The following is a 21822-nucleotide window of genomic DNA, read 5'->3' as shown; positions in this document are numbered from 1 at the left end:
TCCCCATCTGTGGTGATTTTGGAGCCCAGGAAAATAAAATCTGTCACTACCTCCATTTCTTTCTCATCTATTTGCCAGGAATTGAGAGGGCAAGATGCCATGATCTTAGTTTTCTTACTGTTGAATTTCAAACCAACTTTTGCACTCTGCTTCTTCACCTGTATAAAGAGGCTCTTTAGTTCCTCTTCACTTTCTCCCATTAGAGTGGTATCATCTGCATATCTGAGATTGTTGATATTTCTCCAGGCAATCTTAATTCCAACTTTTGATTCAGTGCAACCTCTTGCTCTTGAGGGTAGATGAAGTTCAATACTTGAATAAACAAATAACTCTTGTTTCCAGTACTGTGGAACATTCTTTGCCCTTTTCAATATAAAGAGCTTATAGTTAATGTGAATTATTGTCTGTTGTTCATGTTTTTCTCTCTCTCCAAGCTTTGCCTGCCTTTTATCCCATTTTGCTGCTTAATTGTTTTTCTCTTTGCTGATGTTTAATAAATAAACATCATGCTCTGTTTCTTGCCAGCTGAAGTGAATGGTCTATGCATGCTTGCTCTGATCTGAATATAGGCATTAACTGAGCGTTTGCTGGGTGAAAACCGACTGGAAATTACCCACAATGATTTTCCAACCTTCCTAACATTCACTAAACTAGCAGGTCTAATTTTTTTTTAAAAAAAGGAGACATAAGAGGAATACAAGCATAATTAATCCTCTCAAATTTGTTTTCCGATCTTCTGGCTCAGAAGAAGTCATGAGATAGCAGTTGTTATGTATGATCATCTTCTAAATCATTAATGTTAATAACACGATAAAAAGGATTTCTTTATAAACAGATAGGAACTCTCCCATGTAACTAATTCCCTGGGAAAAAAAATAAAATTAAAAGCACCTGTTGTTTACTCAGAGAATAGCATGCTCATACTTTAAGTCATATCTGATGATTTGATTAAACTGCCTGGGTATTCATAGCGCAGTGTCTCATTGTTATTTCAACTATGGACCATCCTAGGTAATAGGAGATAATCCCTCTTTAATTTGCTTTGGAATTGATATACCACATATTGCATTTTATTTCCTGATGCCAAATCTATTTTTTTCTCATTTACGGTAATTCTGTTGAGATCCCAAATGGGTTTAAAATTTGAGGTTGCAAATATAAGAAAGCATCTTTTACAGATTTTTGATCTTTTAAATAGGATCGTATTGTACAGTCCTTTCTACAAATCTCACCCATTTTCTAACCAATAGAGCATTTTGAATAATAAATGTTTCAACTTAGATTCTACCTCCCTTAGTCCCTAAATCAACTAATTGAGCAATTCTTGGAAAAGGTCCATGGCAGCTATTTTTTTTTAACTGTCCTCTTTCAATCTCCTGACTAAATCAGTGGGAATAGGAACATTTATGTTAATTCAGGTGGTGCAATAATATTTTGAAAGTGCCACAAAGATCATTAGAAAAACAACAACAAAACTCTAATTGCTTTAAATATGGTGCCTTTATTTTATTTTTCTGTCTCTTTTTTATTTGCAGGAAACAGTATGTTCTGTTAAAACAGAAATCCAAAGTTAGACAATTATTTATTTTAAGTAGAGCATATTATAATCACATAAAAAACACATCTTACAGGACAAGCAGTGGTGGGAAAAAAACAAAATAATAAAACTCAACCTTAGACATTTTAATGACTCATGTCCACTGTGGGAAGGTAAAAACGTGATTTGTCAGCACTTTTAGTGTTTGAAGGTTTGAAGGTTTATTAACATTTATAGGCCGCCCTTTTCCCTGAGGGGACTCAGGGCGGCTTACATAAGATCAGGGGAGGGAAATACAAACAATAACATAGACAAACATAGAGTAAAATAATGAGCAACATTCATTCATCATTTGGGAGGGGCGATTATCTTTGTCCCCAGGCCTGACGGGCTAGCCAGGTCTTAAGGGCTATGCGGAAGGCCTGGACGGTGGTGAGAGTACGAATCTCCACGGGGAGCTCGTTCCAAAGGGTCGGAGCTACTACTGAAAAGGCTCTCCTCCTTGTAGTTGCCAGCCGGCACTGGCTGGCAGATGGAATTCGGAGGAGGCCCAATCTGTGAGATCTAATTGGTCGCAGGGAGGTAATTGGCAGAAGGCGGTCTCTCAAGTACACAGATCCACTACCATGGAGGGCTTTATGGGTGACTAATAGCACCTTGAAGCGCACCCGGAGATCGACAGGTAGCCAGCGCAGCTCGCGGAGGATAGGTGTTATGTGGGTGAACCGAGGTGCACCCACGATCACTCGCGCGGCCGCGTTCTGGACTAGCTGAAGTCGCCGGATGGTCTTCAAGGGCAGCCCCATGTAGAGCACATTGCAGTATTCCAGCCTAGAGGTCACAAGGGCCCGAGTGACTGTTGTGAGAGCCTCCCGATTCAGGTAGGGTCGCAACTGGCGCACCAGGTGAACCTGGGCAAATGCCCCCCTGGTCACAGCCGTCAGATGGTGGTCAAAGGATAGCTGTGGATCCAGGAGGACTAGTGTAGTTAAACTTTTATCCACTGAATTCCATACAATTCCTTCTTTCCTACATTATTTCTTCTTAGCCATGATCTTATTTAGGGTTGCAATTTAATGTGGTGCTACAGGAACAAAACTCATTATGGTATTGTTATTTCATTGTAATTGAAGTGTTCCTCTCAAATGTCCAAAGGTCTTTCCTAACATTTTAAATGAAATGTGAGCCAATTGAAAGCTTCTTACCTAGTTTAATTACAGCCACTGCAATATAAAGTTTTCAGGAAGATTGTTACAATCTGGCTTGATGTTTTCATACTTTCATTGATTTTGCTTTTGAATCTGCTTATAATCAATGATCTCCAAAAAGCTTGTATAAATATAGATAAATCTCAAGCTACAATTAAATACAATTAAAAATAACCCATACTATCAGCAAGGTTTTTTTTTTGGGGGGGGTGTTTGTATTTTCCTTTTTTATGTGTATTGCAACATGCAAATCTATATGATCACTAAGAGTAAACAACAACCTGATGGCACATAATCAATCAATCAATGTACAATGTGTGTAACAAAGGGACAGTCAATCAATATCTTAAGAAGTGAAACATCTACTTTCCAGTAGGGCGGAAAGAGTTATAACAACCTGAAAATACTGTATAACAAGCAGTAAAGCAGTCCACCAATGAAAAGTTGGGGATAATAAGGAAAAATTTATCTCCAGCATCAATCTGTCAATAAGATATGTTTCAAATAGGGAATTGAACAATTGAAACTGAAGGCCAAAGTGGAAACACTAGACGTCCACATAGAAGTCACTTTAGCATTTATTTGAATAAAAAAGTTCCCCCTGTTGAATTTTTTTCTTTCAAATCAACTTAGTAAAACTGACGTACCCTGATCTCATTCTGCTGCAGATTCTTGAACATAATGTAGAGTTTGGGGGCAATAATATCTATCTAACCTGTAATTTCTTGAAAGACATTTATTTTGGTTCTCTCTATCTTTGTCCAGATGGAATACAATTTGCAAGTAGAAGGAAGTAGAAAACCACAGAGCAGTTTGCAGGATTTGTGAAGACGAATGCTTTTTTTTTTTTGAAGAGAGCTACATGGCATAAATGGTTTATTTAGCTGTTGTCTACGTTAAAGATTGAAAGGACATGTAATCTTCTAGACCACATAGAACTTGCCAATGGAAAGAGTGAGTGATTGTGGGAACAAAAAACAGCACTTGGAAGTAATGATAGCCCTAAGAATATCCGTCTAATTAATTAAAATCTTGCTAGGCAGGATTTCCTCCCCAAAAGAGGGAATATAAAGGAGTAAAAAAGAGGGGAATTACCATGCTAACTTTGATTGCTTCTGTTGGCCTAGTGGATGGGGTCAATTAATTTTGTAAATGGGATCCCTTATTTTTCCATGACCTTAAACTTCATTAGTAATTCTTAATTAAAGTAATACATAATGTCCTGCTACTGCCAGCTTTGTGGCACATGGCTTGTGACAGCTCTGCGCACACATATATTAGTATCTTAATGCTTGTGTGCTTATGTTTACCAAGTGGCAGTAGAGTTTCTAGAAGTGGAAAAGTTGCCCTTGTTTGGAGAATCTCCATTTATTCAGATGGTGGCAGGACATATGAATAATCCCAAAATAATTGCCTCCAGATGTAAAGTACAATCTATGGATACAAAATAGGGAGGTCTACTTAAAGATAAACGAATAAAATAAATAGCAATAGCACTTAGACTTATATACTGCTTCCTAGTGTTTTACAGCACTTCTAAGACATTTACAGAGTCAGCATATAGCCCACAACAATTTGGGTCTTCATTTTACCAATCTCAGAAAGATGGAAGATTGGGTCAACCTTGAGTCCCAGCGGGACTAAATTGCAGGCTATGGGCAGAATTTGCCTGCAATACTGCACTCTAATCACTGTGCCACCAATGATAAAAAAATAGTGTAAGAGCCTTTGAGAATAACCTTGGGAGACAGGAGACATTGCAGCCTAGGCAACAGCTAGACAAGAGATATCTCAGTCCACATAAGGAATATGGGTGGGGAAAGCATCACAGAGAGGACTCTCCATGGTTTTCTTTAAAAAACGATCAGAAAATTAAATAATGAATAATAAAAAAAATGCATACATATATACAAATATACAGGGAACTCAGCTCTCCTGCTACCAGGAGGGAGAGGAGAAGTGGTTTCAGACTTGCAAAACTCTCGCAGTATAACCTTACAGTAAAGGTAATATTAATAATTAATAATTTCTCATCTGGACTGTCTTGAGTAGCTGATAGATAGTACATAGAAGAAGTTTAGGGTATTTATTCTGGTTATGTGGAATCTGAACACACATTTCATTATGACAGCACATAATCCAATCCATACACTTCTTTTTGTAAGTCCTTATGAATAATGGCTTCTTACTTGATAAGTTCCTGATGCATCTCATCTGACTATGATGTAAAACAATCTCAGCTGTGGTAGCACCGTGGTTAAAATGCAGTATTGTAGGCTAACTCTGCCCACTACCAGGATTTCAATCTTGATTAGCTCAAGGTTGACTCAGCCTTCCATCCTTCTGAGGTTCGGTAAAATGAGGACCCAGATTGTTGGGGCAATATACTGACTCTGTAAACCGCTTAGAGAGGGCTGTAAAGCACTACAGAGTGGGATATAAGTCTAAGTGCTATTGCTATTGCTAATCGCCACAAGTTGACTCTTGGATTGGAGAGACAGCCATGAACAGATAGTCCTGTTTATTCATTAAAACAAGGGACTTATTAAACAAGATGATTACAAAAGAGTCAAACTGTGACGGGCTTCGTTAGACTGGACAGATGGTCTATTTTTCAGCCAGAGGCAGAAGGGAAGGTACTCTTAATGCTTGTGCTGACACTTGGCAGCAAATTGTTGCCATTTGCAATGGTAGGTTAAAATATACTTGATTCATTTTGTCACTGAAACTATTATTTGAAAACTCATTAAATTTGAAATGTGTGGGGCTTATTCTGCTGGAATTGCAGATAACATACTACGGTATGCTTCACAGAATATCATGGCCTTGTTTATTTAATTTTCATTGCTGATGACTTCACCAATACCTTGTAATTATCAATTGTGTGATAACAATAGGTCTTTCCCAGTGCACATTAAATCAGAAACTGGAGAAATCAAGGTAGAAGTTTTTTTTTTAATTTTTGCACTCTCACAGGAGTGTGTAAATAGCAGTTAAGTTATTCATAGATGTATGAGAAATTATTAAAGTATTATATAATATTACAAAATGTACATTAAAATGAGTCTGATTTTATGAATTGAATTTAAGTGCTACAGTGTATGTAGTAAATGCATCAGTATTTTCAGCAAGATTGAAAATATATCATTATATTTGATTTAATGTTTAACTGCCATTTTCTTTTTTCTGCTGCAATCACGGGAGACAAGCGACAGATTTATAGCGTTGAATCAGGATGAAACATAAGTACCAGTTTAGTACCACTGCCATTCTAGCATCCTTAGAAGTATAGAAATAGAGAAGAGGCAGTGAGTAAAATGAAAGTGTAAGGGAAAGTGTAAACAGTGTTTAACTAGACTTTGTTTTAGAAGGAAGAAGAATTCTTGAAACAGCTATCTCACTGAGAAATAGTAAAGAAGGAAATTCCATTTCATATACAAGTTCTGGTTCTAATGTGAATTTCCCGACAAATTCTCCAATCCTTTTAGACTGGTACATACTTGAAACTGGTGATATAGGTGTCATTAGTCATAAATTCATTTCATAGGATGTGACCAATGGTATGGTCCATTTGCAATAGCATCTGCTTAGTGGCTTATTGTCAGTCCTGGCTCTGCCTGAGCATCTAAGTAAAAATGATTGTTAACACTATTCGATTGCAAAAGGTATGATTTACTAGACGTCAAGTGATATACAGTAATGCAAAGCCAGAACTGAAAGTTCATGCATCAAAACCCCACTTTTCCCTCCCGAAGATGCTGCCCATAGTTGGTCTCCTAAAGTCCAATCAAATTCAACAGGAATAATTTTAGAATGGTCTCCTGAGGAATGCAGCTATGCTGAGTGCCCAAGCTGTTGACCTTGAGATGGCGGCTCAGAGTGGAACAGTAAATTTTCATCCCTCTGCCATATTCCCCCCTCCCAGCATGCCCCAGAGTTTATGGGAGGCTGGCACCGAAATAGCTTCTTGAGACTTACAGCATCAAGCATTGAGGTAGCGTCTGACATTTATTTTACATTGAATAAAAAGAACATTCTTGTCATAAAATACAACTAGCTAAATCCCCAGTATTAGGAAAGCTGCACGTGGCAATCTGTTTTCAAATGTAAGTTTCAGGTTAAAATGCAAGATCCTTTGGTTTAATGCCTACATGGTGGTAGTAGATTGGGATAAAAATCTATTACTGAAATCTTTTGTTGTTGTTAGTTGCGAAGTTGTATCTGACCCATCGTGACCCCATGGACAACGTTCCTCCAGGCTTTCCTGTCCTCTACCATCCTCTGGAGTCCATTTAAGCTCATGTCTACTGCTTCGGTGACTCCATCCAGCCACCTCATTCTCTGTCGTCCCCTCCTTCTTTTGCCCTCAATCTTTCCCAGCATTAGGCTCTTCTCCAGTTGCTCCTTCCTTCTCATTAGGTGGCCAAAATATTTGAGTTCCATCTTCAGGATTGGATTGTTGGATTGTTACAGCCATTCAAAAGGTTTAAAAACACTATATTTAGGGAGCGACTTTATTGGTATCTGAACTGATGTGGGGGAGGAAGGTGCTTAATAAAGATTTAGCAGCTTCCAAACGTTCAAAAACTCTAATTCTAGAAAGTTTCCCACAAATTATATCTCCTTTGCTAAAATTATTCATCACTTTACGACTGCTTGTTATTTGGATTCTGAGGAGTGATTAATGCTTTCTGATTAGGCAGCTTCATTTCTTTCTGCCAGAAGCAGATCTTATTAAAGTTAAAAGATTTACTAGGGGCATGAATGACTAGATTGAACTATAGAGCATGGATGAAATTATACATATCTATCTTTCCTGTGGTATCTAGAAGCAGCTGCGGGGATATCAGAAGAAAGAAATCAGTGGGCTGCTATCACTGAGCAGACACTGAGCAGAGGAAGGAGAGAACTGTTATCACCCAGCATCTGCTGGAAACAGCTAAGAGGGGTGGAGGAAGGCAGTAATAATATCCTTACTGACATACGTCAGTGCTGTCATTGGTGCATATTGGGCACTACCGTCCACATTGTAGGAACCCTCATCTTTTTATGAAAACCTCTTCCTACATCAAATGCTTCCTGCAGACTTCCTCCTACAAGGAATGACACTTTCCATTCCACATGGTGTGTTGGTGGTTTGGTGCTTGGCTGCTCTTCACCTCCTATCAATGGTTATCATTATTTACTTGTTAGAAATCAGGATGCTTTGTTTAAAAAAAGAGAGACATGGAAATTCATCAGCAAAGGAGGACAAAAACAGGGACACGTTTGCATAAAATTGCATATGCCAATTGTTATGCATAGATGCACATTAAATTAAGAATTAATTACTGTACTTTAAATAGAAATCCAGTGCAAATAAGCATATGTACCGAAAATGTGGATGACTTAGCACTTGCAATTTTTATATGCAGGGGAGGTTAAGGATTTTTGTTACTGTAGGACCGGCAGTAGTTTGAACAGGGTTTAAATTAAATTACAGTTTTTATGGGTTCCTATTGCTCATCTGAACTGTGAACACTGATTGGCTCATTTATCTTCTCCCTGTTCCAAAGTCAGAGGGACTAAAGCTGATTGGCAGGTCAACTGCTTTGAAAGATTGAAGATTGGAAATGAGAGTGCACAATTTTATAAGAAACAGCACAATAAATGTTGCAATATCTAGCTAAATAGAAAACTTTAACAGAAATTCCACTGTCAAGGAAATTTTATTAGGTAGGAGTATGATATATTTAAAATATTATGTGATGCTTCTTCCCAGACTCTAGGATAAGGGCCATTTTCCAATCAAACAACCAGATAGATTAAAAAAAAACACTATAAGAAGTATTGGATTAGTCCTAATTGTACACCTATATGCTGCAGAAGAATATAAGCATTGGTCTGCACAGAGTTGTAACCAATCTAACATGTTGCTTTGGTTTTGGACACATTTATCCCATGTCAATAATTGATACTCTATGTAGTGAGAAAGAAAGAATTAGAAATGTATACATTTTGAACTGCTTCAAAATAATACATCTATATCTCTGCCTTCTGTGAGGTTAGATTGATTCCAGCCAACATTTACTTTTTGTTTCTAGTATTTGGAGAATGAACATACCCCTATTCCTAATTCATTTCTATCCACTAAACTTCATATTGATAGTCCTTCACTGTTTGTTTGTACCCCAAAGACTATTCCAGCTGCAAGTTCATACTTAATTAAGACAATTACTGTAAAAATATCTATTGAATTTTTGAGCTAATAAAGGAAATGTACAAGAATCACCTTAAAACAATAGTGTTTTCTCCTTTATTGTGTGATAATAATCATATATTGATTCTATTAAATTCTCAAATACTTAGATATTTGGAAAACTAATTTACAGAATAATAATTTTGATTCCCGAAGAAGCAGGGACATTGCAATACCAGGTGACATTTTAGTCATTTTAGATATTTTAGTCATTAGTCAATTGTGACATTTAGTCACAATTGATTGCTTTTTAATAAAACAGACTTGGTTAATAGCCTCAGTGATACCCATACTGAACAGAATAACACAGTTGGAAGGGACCTTGGAGGTCTTCTAGTCCAACCCACTACTTAAGCAGCAAATCCTATACCAGTTCAGACAAATCATTGTCCAATCTCTTTTTTAAAAAATTCCACTGTTGGAGCATCTATAACTTCTGGATATGTCATTACACTAATTAATTTTTCTAACTCCCAGGAAATTTCTCCTTAATTCTAAGTGGGTTCTCTCCTTGATTAATTTCCATCCATTGCTTCTTATTCTGTCTTCAGGTGCTTTAGAGAATAGATTAACCATCTCTTCTTTGTGGCAGCCCTTTGTGGAACACTGATACCATGTCACCTCCAGTCCTTCTTTTCATTAAACTAGACATACCCAATTCCTGCAACCTCTTTTAATATACTTCAGCCTCCAGCCCCCTAATTATCTTTGTTGCTCTTCTCTGGACTCTTTCTAGAATCTTCATGCATTCTGTAATGACAGGAAGGACAGTATAGTCAAGTTTTGCACATTTTGATTAATATATCATAAGGACAAAGCCCAGTTTAACCCAAGGATTCTAATGTTTGCACAAGTGAGGATGTCTTATGTGGAGAGCCTTGCAAGCAAACATACTGTTGCATGTATTTCATCAATTCCAAGAACATGCAGGGTACTGATATATACAATGTACCTTGGTACTCAACTGCTTTGAAAGTCGTCAAATTTGGTATTCAATGCATTTTGACATGGAATTTCTATACTGATACTCATTGTTCGGGTGGTACTCAACACACGAATTAGAAATTGTCAGTGTCAGCTACCTTGTGCCTCATCACGTTATTATTTATTGGAAAAAATTGTTTAGTACTAATCATTTTTGGTACTGGAACCAATTAATAATGAGTACCAAGGTACCACTGAACACAGGATATGATGGGCAACATTTGAAGAAATGTAGGGTAAAACAAGGCTGATTTGCCAGGATATAAATGTTTGCTTATATTAACAGATTATCAGAGTTGGAAGGGACCTGGTACATCATCTAGTCCAATCCCCGACCCAAGCAGACCCTACACCCGGCATGGCAACCTATGGCACACGTGCCACAGGTGGCACATGTAGCCATTTGTCAGGGTACGTGAAGTGTTGCCCTGTCAGCTGGCGAGTGCACATGCACGCACTGGCCAGCTGAGTTCAGCTTTTTTTAAAGCCATTTTTCGCCCTCCCCAGGCTCCAGAAACTTTATAGGAGCCTGGAGAGGGTGAAAAGAGCCTCGCCCCGGAGGCCCTCCAGAGGCTTCAGGAGCTTCCCTGAAGCCTCCGCAGCACAAAAAACCAGCCCTATGGACAAACCGGAAGTTCGGGAACGGACTTCCAGTTTGCTTGTAGCGTCGGTTTAAGCCCTCCGCAGGCTTCAGGGACCTTCAGGCTTCAGGGAAGCCTCCGGAGGACTAAAAAGGGCCCTACCAGCAAACCTATGAGCAAACCTACGAGCAAAGCCTCCAGAGGACTAAAAAGGGCTCTACGGGTCATTTCCGGTTTGCTCATGAGGTCGGTTTAAGCCCTCTGGAGGCTTCAGGAAGGCTCCTGAAGGTCCCTGAAGCCTCCAGAGGACTTAAACCAACCCTACACGCAAACCGGAAGTGACTTCTGGTTTGCTCATAGGGTCATTTTTTGCCCTCCAGAGGCTTCAGGGAAGCCTCCTGAAGGTCCCTGAAGCCTCCGGAGGGCCTCTGGGGGGGGCGGGGGAGGCTTTTTTCGTCCTCCCCAAGCGCCTATAAAGCCTCTGTAGCCTGGGAAGGACGCAAAAAGCAAGCAAAAAATGGGAGGTTGTGCGTTGCATTATGGGTGTGGCATGCCCATACTTGACCCCCCCTGCACTGCCCCCCTTATAGTACACGAGCCAAAAAAGGTTCACCATTGTTGCCCTACTTCATTTCTGAGTGATGGCAATCTAGTCTCTTCTTGAAAGCTTCCAGTGATGAATCTCCCACAATTTCAAATTTCAAATTTCATATTTGAAATTTGCTTTTGAAAATTGTTATAAACCACTCAAAATTGTGAGATTGGAATGGTACACAAATTATGTCAATAAATAAATAAATATAGAAATAAAGAAAAAATAGTATTATTAATGTAAACCAGCTCAGCTATATTTAATTTTTTTAAAATATCTCATGCCATTAATTTATTAGCATATTGTTTCTAAACCATTTTTCTCCACTGTGCATAGCATTCTTTATCCTGAACATGAATGTTCTGTTTAGTTGAATTAAAATGAATTTTTATATTTTTAATTATAGTCTTTAAAAATGGGAGCAATGGAGCTCATGATTAGTACCGAAAACCTCAGTTCCATTATCTCAAATGGAATTATGAAAAGCAACTATTTGCACTGTTAAGAGTGTTATTGTCAATTATTTGGTCCCTCAATGTCCTCTTCATTAATATTCATAATAAGTAGCCAGGTTTGCTAAATAAAGAAGTAATATGCTATGAGATCTAGGGTGGTATAGCAATTATTTGTACAATTTGAAGTCTCAGCTATATGCAGTTCCCCAAATCTTAGGTGAAGTCACTAAATTACTACTAATGTTGTAAGCTTGATCAAGGATGGAAAAACTGTCCTTGATCTATGGATGTTTTGAAGTAGAGGCCCCAGAATCTTACCCAAAAGCCAAATGTCACTATTATTTGAAAAAAGAAGTGTACTGTGGAACTAGACAAGAAGAAAAGTACATTTGATTTAAAAATTCACTTGTTGAGTTTTTGTGTCAATGTAATTTATTCAAACAGTTCAGAAAGTAATGGGAGGGGGAAACTGCGAGTGCTGCTCTGCATATTTTGCAAGAAAGGCAAGATTAAAAAATGGAATAACCAAATGACAATTTGAGAGTTATATGCCAGAATAACAGGACATAATAGAATAGGATATAATACAATAATAGGATAATGTTTATATTTTATTATACAAATGATATAGGTAATCCTTTTAAAACTTATGATATTCTAAATTTATAAATAACTGAAAAACAAATGTTCTTTTTACCCCAATATAAGGTTCAGCTTTCGAAAGAGCATGGTTGACCTGTTTATCTACAATGTCAGAAGAAATGTTTCTCCAGATTGATTAACCACATTAATGCATCAATGGAAAATAAAAATGGTGCATTTACAGAGTGCTGGTGAAAAATGTAGGTCAAGACATGTAAAGCACTGAAGACACTGCTGAAATGGTACTAAGAAACAGAAATGTTTAGCAATTCCTGCCAAGATTGTATCAAGCCACCTAAAGGGATGGCATTATTTTTTCAGGAAGAGGGCATATAACAATAAGTAACTGTTAAACATGAACATTAAGCCAGACTATGATGTTGCAAATTACAGGCTCTGAACATTTTGTTTCTGGACAACCAAATGCAAATTGCAAAATCTTGTTATTATTATTTATTTTATTTTTTTTGCAACTGCAGATCTATCATTTCCCAGATAAGATACAACTGTTCAGTGTGGCTTTAAATCCAGAGTTCTCTTTTTCCTAAAATATATTCCATATCAATCTCCTGTCACGACTACTGATCTAGAAAAAGTGATATGAAATTCTCCAAGGTCCCAAAGTAATCACGAAAACAGGAGGAGAAAGTTTGAAACTTCACAGTGTTTTCTGCAATCTATGAGAGCAGCCACTTTGTTATAACGTTGACATTTATTTACCTATTTATTTCAATTCAAGTCTGATTTCTAATCCCAGGAACTGAGATAGAAAACCCTGTGATGTCAAAATGAGCACAATTACAAGACATACATCCTGCTTTGTCTTTTACACTATCTATATACTCATAATGCATTATTTTCAGAATATTTTTAGATATTTAAGCTCTAGCAGCTTTCTAGACAAAGAAGATTCCAATGTCTTCTGAATGCATGCTTTGCTGAATTTGAATTTGGGGCATAGATTATTTTACTGAAAACCAGAGGTGGTATTCAACAGGTTCTGACCAGTTCTGGAGAACCAGTAGCAGAAATTTTGAGTAGTTTGGAGAACCTGTAAATACCACCTCTGACTGACTGGCCCTGCCCTCATCTATTCTCTGCCTCCCGAGTCCCACCTGATTGGGAGGAAATGGGGATTTTGCAGTAACCTTCTCCTGGAGTGGGGAGGAAATGGGGATTTTGCAGTAACCTTCCCCTAGAATGGGGAGGAAATTGAGATTTACAGTATCCTTCCCTGGCCATGCCCACCAAGCCATGCCACGCCCACCAAGCCATACCCACAGAACCAGTAGTAAAAAATTTTGAATCCCACCACTGCTGAAAAATTATAATTTGTTTCTATCCTCTTGAAACTTCAATGCAACTAAAATCACTAATCAACTTCAGATTAGTGTTGCTACCAAAACCTAAGCATGTACGTTTCTAAATTATTTGAGGAAAGAAACTGATGAGCATGTTATCAACGATTTAGGATTATTCGAGCAATAGTGTAAGGATTACATAGAAGTTAAAAATTAATATATTTTCAGAGATATAAAAATGTATAAAATAACAGCAAGGGTTGTGAGGTTGCAGACTTCATTTTGCAGCTTTGCATTCGTGTGGCAAAACAACTGAGAAGAGCCAAGGAAGTTTTATTTTTGATTTAGGTTCTTCATGTACCTGTAGCATATGCTGTAATATAAACTGCATGTTGGTCTCAACCTATATCTCTATGTTACAAGCAGAAAACAAAATAAATTGGTGCATTGCTTTTGCCAGGTTATGTCTTCAAGGTGTAATTTATATATTTGCCATTTTGGTATTGTGCACAAAATTAATTTTTAGCACTCAACATCTTGGCAAAGCAAGGAAATATTTCAAGTGACTTGTTACAGTATATAAAAGAGTAAAGGGTAGGGGGAAGAGAAAGTTTAATTTTCTTTGTCCAAAAAGGGAATTTGCATTAGTTCTTTAAAATTATGAGTTTAGCTCTACAGAGATTCTCCTGTTCGATGATTCTAAAAAAAGAGATTCCATAAAATTTAATTCTTTGCAAGCTTATTGCAGCTGAGCCTGCTACATCCAAAGTGGGAGAAGTTTTCTCATTATTGCCATTCATCTTATTCAATAAGGAAAAAACTGTAGGAGGAATGGGGGAACCTGAAAGTTGCGTGAAAAGAAGGATCAGCTTAGAATTCCTAATGTATCCACAAGTAAACTAAGTTCAATCTCCCTTAAGTGCCTTTGACCTGTTGTGGCCCGGCAGGAGCCATTGGAGCTGCCGCCAGACTCCGACAGCGAGGGGTCTTATGAGTCGGCCCTGGAGGAGGTGGAGGACCCTGGACAGGGTTCCGACTCCGAGCAGGGCGAGGAGAGACTGGTTGGCCACCAGGTGGCGTCTGAGCCTTGGATCAGTGGGGAGGAGACAAGAGTGAGTGATCCAGAAAACACCTGTGAGTTGTTCCAGGATGCACACCGTCGAAGGGCTACTCGGCGTCAAGAACAACGGCATAATTACAAGAGGTGATTACACTCAGCTGATGCTCATTAAGATCCTCTCCTGATTATAAAAGAGACTGCTTGTGCCACGCCCTTCTGCAGAAATCAACATTAAGGATTAACAAGAAACAAACCTGGCAGGCTGGATTGCTGCCAGAGTTTGTTTGCATTGCTGCCAAGTTTTGTAGCTGTCAGAGTGCTTATCTCCTTGTTTATGTGGCTTGCAGCCAACGAGAGTCTGGACTGATTAAAAGAAACATTCTCATTTACGTTGGTTTCGGCTTTCGTTCCTGGACGCAGGAGGGGGGGTCAGAACCTGACCCTTATCTAACTTTAACCAAGTAGTGACTGATCTTGAGAAGATCCCTGTTCATAGCCCTTTCGCAATAAATCAGCTTAACTGAACCTTCACATGAGAACCTGGCTGTTTGCACCTGACATAAACAAGTTAGTTGGGGAATAGCTTCACCTTTCTATGTATTTGTTAAATATTACACATTACATTATGAAGCATGTCAAGAACTTATGGCACTAGCTATAGTTTTTTTTAAAGGCACATCATCTTTTCTTTTGATTGGAGAGAGGGGGGACATAGTTACAGCTAGAGTGTGAGGGATTCTAAATTATTGCAGAATAATTGTACTTATAGGAATTTTTAAAAAGCTGTTTTAGTAGTAATTGAAATGTGTTATGTGGGGGGAATGTCACTGTTAATGCTGCCCTCTGCTCCACCCTAGGTCTACATCAGCCATCCAGTGAGGCCCATTCAACTGTTTATGAGAAGAGATGCTCTAATCTATTAGGGTCAAAAAACATATGTACTATCTGTCCTGGTTGCTAGGAAGGACATATAAGAAGGGATTTATTCTTTCCTGTGGTCTCCATGGAACTTTCAAACAGCAGCAGTCTCCAAGAGTAGAAACAACTAAGATTTGCAGGGTGGAAATATTCTACCATGATCCTCCTGTTGCTAGAACCCTCCTTAGGTAAAGGTAAAGGTTCCCCTCGCACATACGTGCTAGTCATTCCTGATTCCAGGGGTTGGTGCTCATCTCCGTTTCAAAGCCGAAAAGCCAGAGCTGTCTGAAGACGTCTCTGTGGTTATGTGGCTGGCATGACTAAATGCCGAAGGCATACAAAACACTGTTACCTTCCCACCAAAGGTGTTTCTTATTTTCCTATTTGCATTTTTACAGTTGCTTTCGAACTGCTAGATTGGCAGAAGCTGGGACAAGTAACAGGAGCTCACTTTGTTATGCGGCCCTAGTATTTGAACCGCTGAACTACTGACCTTCTGATCGACAAGCTCAACATCTTAGTCGCTGAGCCACCATGAACCCTCCTATTTTGAAATTGCATCTGAAGCTTATTGTGAAAGGTTAAAGGTTAAAACCAGAACATAAAATGGATTGGAGTCTAATGCAGCTAACAAAGTGCAGGCATAATGTCACCAAAGTAGAACAATTGCCAATAAACCAGTTGCAGTTTTAAGGGCACACCATGATTTAAATTGGAATAGATGATAAATGTAATAATAGGCATGTTACTTCCACTCAAGAAAGACTGTGGATGGTTTATTGATAAAAGGCCGTTTGAAATGCAGAGATTTCTTAAACCTCTAATTATATTGCTGAATCAAGATAAGCACTTCCGGGGGGGTGGGGGGATTTTTTAAGGAAAAAGAAAAAAAAGAGTACAGGTAGTCCTCGACTTATGACCACAATTGATCCCAAAATTTATGTTGTTAAGTGAGACATTTGTAAATGAGTTTTGCCCCATTTTACGACCTTGCTTGCCACAGTTGACCTTGGGACACAACAACGGTCATACATATGAACCAGTTGCCAAGCATCTGAATTTTGATCACATGGAGATGCTGCAAAGGTCTGTGAAAAATGGTCTTAAGTCACATTTGTTTAGTGCTGTTGTAACTTTGAACAGTCACTAAATGAACTGTTGTAAGTCAGGACTGCTGGTAATTCCATCCCAACTGAACTGGCCATCCTTCACTTGAATAAACTGATCATTGCCTAACATTGGGTCTCCATATATTATCTCAAGCCTTTTCCTTCTGCTGAGTTGGCCCATTCACCTGAGAATAAGCTGAAAAGTTTACCAGTATAAAATTTGCTTTCCCCATTGTCAATTCCTGTTCTGAGCACTATTCTGGCTAATGCTCAATTCTCATCAAATTGTTTTAAGATCCCTTGTTTAGATTATATTTTTGTACTTATGAAACTTTGGTGCCTGCTGATATTTCCCTATTGTACTAAAACGGTGCTGTTTTCATTGCATAAGTATCCAAACTATTTCCTATGGGGAGGGACAGACAGATGGAGATAAATTGTGAAATGAGTTGTTCGGGTGTAATAAAAGAAACCTTCACAGAGTGATACTGCTGATGTATCTTGCAACAACAGAAAGACTAATAACTTCTTCCAAAATGAATTATTAACTGTAAAATTTACAAACAGCACAAGGAACACATCTATTGTCAGGTAAAGTACTATAATTGTATGTGGGAATTGCCTTGGGAAATGGAGGAAGAGATGCTGCATAAGGACTAGTGAGATTTAAAAGTGGGGGCACAGCCTGCAGCTGCATAATGGGTGGAGAAAGGGGCTCAGAAGGCATCCCCTACCAAGTTCCAGACTGCAAAAGAGATGGTGGGAGATTTGTACTTTCAGACTTGTAAGAGTCTATTAATGTAGCCTTACAATAAAGTAGAATTAGCTCATCCGGGCATATTTCCTATCTGGTCTCTCTGGGAAGGGCGACATCAATATTGCACATCTGCAAATATAAACTTCTCACTGTCTACAGTGCTTTTACAGTCTAAGAATGTAAAGAAGTTCCTAAGAAGGGACTTCTTAGCATCTGTCTCCATTCATTATGCAGCTGTGGATGATGGCCTCTTTGATCTCATCATTCCGTCTTTCCCCACTCTTCGCTCCCATTTCCCAAGATCATACCATTACAGCTACTAAGTAAAATGTCTTCTTCTGAAGATAGCTGCTAATTACTATTATATTTAATAACCTAGGTGCCAAAAGAACAAAGTAAAAATTAGGCATTCAACCATAGACAGTAAGATCAATTAATTCTAACATTTTTCATTCTATTACAAATGGTGAGAAAGGAACCAAGATTTAGAATAGTAAACATGGATTGCTGAATATTAATTGCACCTAATAATTTATTATCTTTTGAGCTTTTGTTTTTTCCTTTAAATTATGATGTGTCTTACATTACTGCTCATTACAAAAATCCAATGGATTTTTAGATGTGCCAGAACCAGATTATTTTAACTTCTGAATTTCTAAAAGAAATGGTGCTATAAGTGGATGAAAAATGACATGGATTTTAACCTAACCACTAATGCTATGAAAGTATCACTGCCCATTATAAAGACTTTGGCAAACATGAGATAGATGTAAGGAATCTGTCTCTGCCTTACTATATCATTACTTTATTTTCTCAAACTTTTGTTTTCTTTTTTAAAGAACCCTTCTGGAATTAAAAAAAACTTAGGGCATTAGAACTAATTAGAAAAAGATGATTATGTTGCAACCAAAGATGCTGAGCTTATAGATGCTATGCTTTCAGATATGTACATTAACATTTTAAAAAATGTCCATCAGTACAGAGCTCTTCTTCAGGACCTTTAGATTCCAAAGGCTTATAAATGAGTTAGTATGATGGTTTAATAATTTTGCTCTTTTTATTCTGTTATTTTCAGTGTTGAAACCACTGAGTATCAGGTGAGGCTGACGAAGGAAGGAAGGTGGGCGGGCGGGCGGGCAAGCACTGGCTAACTTTACCATTTTTTAAATGATTAGATTGTTTGAATGTGGAATTAAAAAGGAAAAAGTTCACAAGCCACTCATATTCTAAGTTCCAAGTCAAGCTAAAAAGCAAATCCAACCAGTTTCCATGATAGGATTCTGAGTACATACATTTCATTTTCGAGAACATAATCACTTTGAATCTTGATATTGGTAGTGAAACAGAGGAGGTATGGAATGACATCAAAGAAGTTGTTAAGGATGAATGTGAAACAAGATTTTCAAAGAAAAAGAAAGAAAAGAAATTAAACTTGATCTTAGAACAAAAAGAAGAGAAGCCAAAATCAAGAAAGACAGAAATCTCAGGAAGGAACTTAAAGAAATTAATGTGACAAGAACAAATTACAATAATAATTGAAACAAGTTTCAGTTTCAAATTGATATACAAAAGGATCCGGGGTAGCACATTATCGCAGACAAACTCTGCCCACACAATACTGCAAAGTGCAGTATTGCAGACAAACTCAGCCCACAGCCTGGTGTTTGCTCCTGACAGGCTCAAGGTTGACTCGGCCTTCAATCCTTCTTAGCTAAATAAAATGAGAAGCCAGATTGTTGAGGCAATATGCAAATAATCTTTCATTGTAAACTGCTCAGAGAATGTTATAAAGCACTATGGGACAGTGTGTAAGTCCAAGTGCTATTGCTACTGCAATTTCTAATAAAGATCCAGAAAAGAATAGTGAATATTTCTAATGTAAACTACAATGCCATGGTAGCAAATTCCAAAGTTGAATTACATGTTGTGTAAACAAAAAATATTTTTTCTGTTCTTGATTCTTCTAGGATTCATTTTTACCAAGTGGCCTTTGGGTCTAATATTTTGGGAAGGGAAAAAAAGTTTCTCCTTGTCCACATTATCTACACACTGGATAATTTGATATACTTCAATCATCTCTCACTTGCTTCTTTCTACCCTAAAAAGCCCCAAAGTCACAGCTTTTCCTCATAGGGAAGCTGTTTCATTGATCATCTTAATTGTCCTTTTCTGAACTTCACTAGATCCGCTATATCCTTTTGGTGACCAGAACTGCACAGAATATTCTAGATATTAAATGATATTCTACTATTTAAACAACAGTAATTTAATATAAAGGGATGAAGAGGCTCAGTGGCTGAGCTTGTTGATTGAAAGGTCGGCAATTCGATGGTATGAATCCCTAGTGCTGCATAACGGAGTGAGCTCCTGTTACTTGTCCCAGCTTCTGCCAACCTATCAGTTCGAAAGCACATAAAAATGCAAGGGACCATCTTTGGTGGGAAGGTAACAGTGCTCCGTGTGCCTTGGGCATTTAGTCATACCAGCCACATGACCACGGAGGCATCTTTGGACAGTGCTGGCTCTTCGGCTTTGAAACGGAGATGAGCATCACCCCTAGAGTCAGCACATATGTGCAACGGGAACCTTTAACTTTACCTTACCTAATTTAATATATAAAAATTTAAAAGATACAAAAAGGAAAAAAAAGGAAAAGAAAGGAAGGACATTACATACAGCAAACAGCTTAGATTTTAAATCTGAAGTATAAATCTTGACCAGGGAGAGATGTATTAATAAATCTTTCATTTACATTGATAGATAGCCAATTCATAAGTAGACAGTGAACACATCATAAATCCATGATTATAAATTCGAAGTAGCCCTGCCTTTCCATCATAAAAGACTCATCATTATTGCTCTGATCCATGCACTTAAGATACATAGTTCTTCATTTAATGATAAGTTCAATATTTGGGGTATATAATAGCAAAATAACATAGTTGGAAGGGTCCCTGGAGGTCTTCTATCCAACCCCTGCTTAAGCAGGAGATCCTATACCATTTCAGGCAAATGGCTGTCCAATTTCTTTTTAAAAGTCTCCAGTGATGGAGCACCCACAACTTCTGAAGACAAGCTGTTCCATTGTTTAATTGTTCTCACTGCCAGGAAATTTCTCCTTAGTTCTAGGTTGCTTCTTTCCTTGACTAGTTTCTACCCATTGCTTCTTGTTCTGCCTTCCGGTGCTTTGGAAAATTCTTGTTTGTGGAAGCCCCTCAAATATTGGAACATGGCTTTCATGTCACCCCTAGTCATTCTTTTCAGACTAGACATACCCAATTACTGCAACTGTTCTTCACGTTTTAACATTCAGTCCCCTAATCATCTTTGTTGCTTTCTGTGCACTATTTCTAAAGTCTCAACATCATTTTTATATTACAGTGACCAAACTGCATGCAATATTCCAGGTATGTACTTACCAAGACCTTATAAAGCGGTACCGACACTTCACATGATCTTGATTCTATCCCTCTGTTAATGCAGCCTAGAATTACATTGGCTTTTTTGGTAGCTGCAGCACACTGTTGGCTCATATTTAAGTGATTGTCACTAGGACTCCAATTTATCTCTCATAGTTGTATTGAGCCAGGCTTCACCTATTCTGTACCTGTACATTTGGGTTTTCTTACCTAAGTATAAAACCTTACTTTTCTCTCGACTGAATTTCACTTTGTTACATAGGATCAAGTGTTCAATTTGGCCAAGATCCATCTGGATCTTAAGCATATCCTCTGATGTTGCTCATTCCTGCCAGCTTGGTGTCATCTGAAAATTTGTCGAGTTCCCCTTCTATTCCCTCATCTAAATTATTTATGAAGATATTGAAGAGTACTGGGCCTAAAAGCAAACCTTCACTGTTTACTTTCCTCCATATAGATGTAGTTCCGTTAAGGACTACACATTGAGTGCAGGTTGTCAGTCAGTTACAAATCCATCTGGTGGTGATGCTGTCTAGCTCACATTTTACTGAAATCCAAGTATACTATGTCCATGTTGAAAGAAACTTTTATTATTAGTGACATTTGCTGTAAGTCTTTATTTATTCTGAACCTTAGCTTTCCTGACTTCATCTTTGCAGATTCAGGCTATATGCTGGTATTCTGCCTTAGTTATGTGTCCCTCTTTCAATTTTTTATACTTATCCTTTTTGTCTTTCAATTTATTAGACAGTTCTTTGTGCAACCATGCTGGTTTCTTGTTGGATTTTTCTTTTTCTTTAATGATACTGTGTGATGTAACATTATGATGATGTACCATATGATGAGCTGAGGTGGTGCAGTGGTTAGAGTGTAGGCTACATCGGTTGACTGCTAGCTGCAGTCTGGCAGATCAAATCTCACTGGCTCAAAGTTGACACAGCCTTCCATCCTTCCGAGATGTGTAAAATGAGGACCCAGATAGTTGGGGGCAATATGCTGGCTCTTTAAACTGCTTAGAGAG

The sequence above is a fragment of the Thamnophis elegans genome, chromosome 4 (assembly GCF_009769535.1).
Source record: "Thamnophis elegans isolate rThaEle1 chromosome 4, rThaEle1.pri, whole genome shotgun sequence".
In the NCBI taxonomy this organism is placed as follows: domain Eukaryota; kingdom Metazoa; phylum Chordata; class Lepidosauria; order Squamata; family Colubridae; genus Thamnophis; species Thamnophis elegans.
The sequence above is the reverse complement of the archived record's forward strand: the minus strand, read 5'-3'. Positions refer to the sequence as shown.